Source organism: Gossypium hirsutum, chromosome D11, assembly GCF_007990345.1.
Source record: "Gossypium hirsutum isolate 1008001.06 chromosome D11, Gossypium_hirsutum_v2.1, whole genome shotgun sequence".
Lineage (NCBI taxonomy): Eukaryota > Viridiplantae > Streptophyta > Magnoliopsida > Malvales > Malvaceae > Gossypium > Gossypium hirsutum.
In genome coordinates, this window is record NC_053447.1 from 43,916,416 (window position 1) to 43,923,207 (window position 6,792).

Consider the following 6,792-nt stretch of genomic DNA (forward strand, 5'->3'; position numbering starts at 1 on the left):
ATAGAAAAAAGACAACCATCCTCGTGGGATCGATATCTGACAGACTCATATTTGTCTACGATACTTGCATCGAAAGTGTACGCTTGCATATTATTGTTGTGACATTAAACAGCTGATCATCAGGTTCTATAACTGAGCTGCAAACAGAGCCTGCGTATTACGATGATCGTTTGGTCATTGGAAAAAGAGTTTTCCACCATTTTTTCTAGACTTTCAAGCAATGCGTAACTACATTCAAGTATTGTTAGCAATTTGTCCAAATTGATGGCATATTCTTGTACGAGAGATACGAGTATAAGTTGTTAATAGCTGTTGAACATGATGGTAGCTGAAGAATCTTGCCAATAGCTTTTGCAATAACTCTGGAAGAATTCGATGATGACATGATTTCTTTTTAACTAACTTGAGAAGGTATGTTGTGTCGTAGCTCGATGTGTGCATCATTTCCAACAGAAGTAACAAAATACAGGTCGTATTCGAACGATGTTCAAGCCTATGAGATCGTGCACACCATAGGTATTGTTTGCATCACATAGGGTCTAGCTACGTGAGTCAATACCATAAGGATACGGAGTGACAACATGTCATTAACATGGTTATGTTGTGCATAGAATTAGTTTCTTGTAAAATAATTTGACATATACATATTGGGTTGCTTTTCTTAAATGTGTTGTTGATTGTCATTGACAAGGTACGAGCTCGTCCAACATCGATTCCATGAAATGTTGGAAAGACTACGAGCTATAAACCAATTGGGTGCGCGATACCTTAATAGGATACCTCTACAATAGTGGAAACAGTCGTATGATGGAGGACTAAGATACAGGCACATGACCTTGAACCTAGTAAAATGTATTAATTCTGTATTGAATGGGGCGCGCCATTTGTCGATAACCTCGGTGATCAAGAAAATGTGTTTATAATTAGCATCCTTGTTTCCAAAGTGGGTTGAGACATACGCGAGACAACTAAAGGGTGATCATGTTTGGTGCGAGTCGATGTTGAAAGATATTAAAGAAAATGTAGAAATTGCAAACTCGAAGGCTTCAGTATGTCACTCGCAACCAAATCTAGTATTCTGAGTTAAACAACCTCATAGACCTGACCGTGGAGTTATTAGTGGAGCGTACCGTGTAAACCTCAATCAAATGATATGTGACTGTGGGAGATTTCAAGTACTTCGTTATCCATACACACATGTAATTGTTGCATATGACTCAGAACGTATAGATTGCAAGACATGTGTTGATGAAATTTACAGACTTGAACGAGTGTATAATATTTGGAAATTTGAATTCCCACCTGTCCTTGATGAAAGCATGTGACCGCCTACCTTGCACGCTCCTTTCGAGTTGGTATTAGATAAGAACTCGCAATGCAAGTCAAAAGGTCAGTTTAACTCAACTCGAATATAAGGAAATATGGATATTTGGGAGCGAGGAGACACACCGAGGTTATGCACATACTGTAGGAGCCCAAGACATATGCAGCCAACATGTCCACACAACTCGGGAGCATTAAGGAAAAGAGATAATTAAGACACTAACTTATTTGTTTATTCATTATTTTTTTCTATAAAGTGTAAGTTATTAGTATTTCTTCAAGTCAGATATATTACAATATGCAAGCCAAAGTTTTAATCCAAAATTGGGAAGCTTCTGATCAATTCTTTGCTTTGCCAAAATTTTGTACCTAACAAATCGACAGGAAAAAAAACATGAATGAAAAAGTAACATAAATAATTATAAATTTTAAACTTAGAATATGATATGTTAGAAAGCAAACTAATTTAATAGATTTGTTTGATATATTATAAGTAAGTGTAGGTTTAAGATGTAATACAAATTATACAATTTAGTACTAAGTAAACACGTCCTACATTAGTGAAAATGTGCCCTGTCCAATCCGTTTTCTTTCCACTCCAAATTCAAGCGTAGATCTGATAAATTTTAACATTTTCAGCATGCATATATGTATAAATTAACCAAAATTAATATATATTTATAATTGATGGGCGTAAATCCATCGCTTCCCTTCTTGTTGTTGTTGTTATTATTATTATTATTATTATTATTATTACTCAGTTCCCTCGAACTCAAAGTCAATCATTTTCTCCTACGCTTCTCCGAAATCAAAATCCCCTCTCGGTCTCTCTTCGAGAGGCTTCTGTGTCTTCTTCTTCTTCCCCTTCTTCTCTCGCTTTTCCCTTGCTATGGCGTCTGATTTGGAGACCAAAGCCCAAGAAGCCTTCATCGATGACCACTTTGAACTCGCGCTCGATCTTTACTCTCAAGCCATTCAACTTAACCCTAAAAATGCTGAACTCTACGCTGACCGCGCTCAAGCCAACATCAAACTCAATAATCTCACTGGTATCTCCTCTTTTTTCCCCATTTAATCTTTTAAATATGTATGTTTTAAAAATGATTAATTGTTATTTCTTTGTTATTTTTGTACTTTTTGTTGGCGCAGAGGATGTCACGGATGCAAACAAAGCAATTGAGTTGGATCCTTCCATGTCTAAAGCTTACTTGCGTAAAACGTTAGGAGATTTTTCCCTCGTCTACTCATTTTTTCCTTTAATTCCCAATGCTTTAGTTGTTTATACATAAATAGTATGGAACGTTGCTGTTTTAATCGCTCCTTTAGTATAATTGCTGAACGAATTCCTGAATTGTTTCCGAGCATTGTTTATTGCTTCTGAGGCATATGTAAACCAATGTCTGTAGTACGGCATGTGTGAAGCTTGAGGAGTATCAAACTGCTAAGGCTGCGTTGGAGACTGGTGCCACTTTGGCACCGGGAGAGTTGAGATTTTCTAAGTTGATCAAAGAATGTGAAGAGCGCATTGCAGGTACTTAGCTTTAAATGAGGGTGTTTAGGAAGGAAGGAATTTATCTACTGATATTGCTATATATTTAAAATTAACCTATACCGTTTTAAGATCCTTCCTTGTCTTATGAGCTTTTGTGTTTGTCTAGAGGAAACTGATGAGCTACCAAAGCAGATGCTGAAAGAGGTGACAACAAATTCTGTACCTGCAAAAGAAGTTGAGCCGGTCAAGGATGCTCCTGTTCAATGGCTGTGGTAGCACCACCCAAACCAATTTACAGGTTTTTGCCTTTGTACCTCTTTTTAAGGTCAGCACTTTTAATGATGTGTGATTGATTTGATTAAAAATATTTGTGCAGGCACGAATTTTACCAGAAACCTGAGAAAGTGGTTGTCACAGTATTTTCCAAGGGAATACTACGTGAATGTGTTAAAGTAGATTATGGTGAACAAATAGTAAGTTGCATATGAATTCATCTGTTTCACTTTGTTTTTCTGGCTCTGTCCTTGAGAGATTAATGGGTATACAGTCTAAAGATGTGCTATCTTTCTTTGTTGTTCTGCAGCTAAGTGTTTCCATTGAAGCTCCTGGTAAAGATGCATATCATTTCCAGCCTCGATTATTTAGAAAGGTATTACATGAGATTCATGTTATCAAGATTCTGGTTTGTAAGAGTATCATCATAAATATGTTTTTCATTTTCTATTTTTGGCAAATGTCCAAACAAGGAACTCTGTAGATGATAGTGGCAATTACTGAAATATTATACTGAATTATGGATTGCCTTTCTGTTTACTAGTGACAAAACATGTTTTTGTTGGATCTTTTTTGCCATGTGATTGTGTCTCTTGTTTAGATGCTTGTTTTTATGTTGTGTTTTGCTATGTTTGAACAGTTAACACCTGAAAAGTGCAGATATGATGTGTTGTCAACAAAAATTGAGATTCGGCTGGCAAAAGCTGAACCAATTCACTGGACATCTCTTGAATTCAGCAGGGAAGTTGCTGTTCCCCAAAGGGTTAATGTATCTTCAGGTAAGTTGATCTCTGTTGCATGTTATCTTTATCACTAGCTGTTAAACTATGAGACAACCAATTGCCCAGGTTTATTTTTGCATCCTATACCAATTTTTTTAGTCTCCCTGTGCAGTTGTGTGTGTACAGTGCTGTGTGTATTCTTTTGCAGTTTTGCACCCAGAGGTAATGGTAATTTGAAATATAAATATTTACTGGGTAACATAAATTGTGAACATTTTATTCAGGTAAATCCTTCTTGGGAACCATATTTTAGTTACTAAGCTAGTATTTGGAGTAAAGTCATCAACAAACTTTGCAGAAGTTTACGTGATCGACTTGAAATCTGTTGTCTGAAGCCAACAAAGTATTGTTTCGAAATAAATTACTCATAGATAAATTTTCCTATTTCTTGCTCACATTAAGTAAATTGCTCATAGATTTTTATTATTCTTCAAACTAGTGGTATCTTTTTGCCTGCTTATCTATATCCATGGATTTTCCTGTTTGTGAATGTGGATGTTTTTGCAATTGAAAATCTTCTCTAGTATCTTTTCATAGGTTGAATTGATCTTTCAATGCTCATCTACTTATTGTTCTAATAAATGTTGCTGCATGAGTTTGAATTATTTTTCGATTTAATTTTATGGCAAGTACTGTATCTTTTTATCTACCTGTGGTCTTGTCATAAACTACTGTTTGCAGTAAGTGCAAATCAAAGTCCAGTGTATCCATCCTCCAAACTGAAGAGGGTTGGTTGGGAAAAAATTGAAGCTCAAGTAAAAAAGGAGGTATGTTGAACATGAAGATATCGTTTTCCCTTGTGTTTTTGGGACAACTTTCCTAGAGGAAGTTGTTATGGGATACGATTACTCTCAACACACAAACTCTGTGGCTGGCTTTCAGGAGAAAGATGAAAGGTTGGATGGTGATGCAGCTTTGAATAAGTTTTCCCGGGACATTTATCAAGATGCTGATGAGGATACAAGAAGAGCCATGCAAAAATCTTTTGTAAGATATTTTCCTTGAAGAGAGTTTAATTTTGTCCCTCGAATATGCGTAACTTTGGTCATTGAATAAAATAATTGATAGATTATGGTTACATTAATTGCCCATTTGCCATGGACATAATCTGAATTTCTGGCTTTGCATTTGCAGGTGGAGTCTAATGGGACAGTGCTTTCAACAAACTGGAAAGAAGTTGGTGCGAAGGTGGAAGGAAGTCCTCCAGATGGTATGGAAGTGAAGAAGTGGGAGTACTAAGCTCTTTGTTCCCAATGGAGAAGATTGTAGCTTGGACTGCGATTTTGGTCTGTGAATGTTGTCTTCTTTTCTAAAATATAACCTTATAATATGTTGCCTGGGTGTGCGTTGAATGTCGTAATCTTCTGCCAAATAACAGGTTGATGAACTATGTATTTTTAAGCTTTCGTTTTGGGTTTGTGCAGTTATTTTGGTCTAACATTAAACTTCACCGGCGCATTGTTGGAACATTGAAGCAATGCAATGAAAGAATGGCTATTTCGTAATTTTTTTTCTTTACACATTTTGATAGGCCTCCATGAAAAGTGTGATTATAATAAAAAAAAGTTATGAACATTATGATTGGATCTTATTGGGTTGCATGATATATTTTTTCCCGAGGTTCATATATAACTTTATATTTATTTTTATGTACATTTTTTTGTAGTATTTCTTATTGTTTTCTAACTGCTTTAGAGCTCTCTATTCGATTATTTCAATTCTTTACTTATCGTTGGTAGAGGTTGGATTTCAGATTATGCATATATTACTGCATATATCAGCTCCGAGACCAAAAAAAAAAAAATCATCATCAGCCGGAAATATCTGTTAATAGATCATGGAATAGGATCTTTCTCCATCTCCTCCAAGGACGACTTCGGGGAACAATGCCTACATGTTTAGTCCACATTTTCAATCGAAATGGAGTGTGCTTTGCTTTGCAGGGAATGGAATCAGCCTCTCCACACTCGACCCTTAACAAGATCACAAGCTTATGTTTAGTCCTTTTTCACACTATATTTTCGGTATAATATCTGGTACTGTCTCAAAATTTAATAAAGTGAATTTTTGAGAAAATAAAATAAAAGAGTTAGATAAGGAGAGAGACCATAAAAAGTTAATGCGATCCTGACCGCATCATGTTACGACACCACTCGACGCCATCGAGAATGACCTAAACACGAGGGCCCTAAGCTCAAGATGAAGCTTAACTTCAGCTCAGTGAGCTCAATATTATCTTTCCCATCTTGTTCTTAGCTTGATCCATCCAATGGAGCTCAATTCGAATTGATGCTAGCTCATTGAATTTGATTTCAATTTATTTAATTTCATGCATTTAAGTTGCTGAAATAAATTGAGTTAGTTTAATTAGTTGATACAACTCCATAATTATTAAGTATTTAATTTTTTTTAAATCTAGACATATTAATTTTTGTGCTAAATGTGTTTTATTTTTAATGCATGTTTTAATATGTCATAGCTAGTACATGTTTTTAATTTGTCTTAGTCTATTACATGTTTTTAATATGTTCATGTTTCAGCCGAATTAATGTGCAGGTAATTATTGTGTCTTAGCTCAAACATGTTGTTAATGTGTCCTAGCTGCTGCCGATTTAATGCGTCTTAAGTTATTTTAATTTGTTTAATTAAATTGCTACATGAACATGCATGGACGGCATTAAAGGTGTCAACATGCATTTTTGACGTTCATACAAGGAGGAGCTTCTGATTGTTCATGAATTTAAAGATTCATGGACCGCATTTATGGAAAATCATGCATTGGGACGTTCATGCATGTAGGGGCTGCTGATTGCTTTCTTCCAAGCAACCTTTTCGTGTATAGCAAAGGTGTCTTTTCGTGGAGATTAAAGGCCATGGTTGTACACATTAATTCAATTCAGCTAATAAGTGGTTACACACTTT

General features: G+C 35.6%; 1 pseudogene; it reads left to right on the top strand.

Annotated features, from left to right (window-relative positions):
- The first annotated feature begins 2,018 nt into the window (after positions 1–2,018).
- On the top strand, positions 2,019–5,375 carry LOC107913708 (protein SGT1 homolog; annotated as a pseudogene).
- Positions 5,376–6,792: the final 1,417 nt, after the last annotated feature.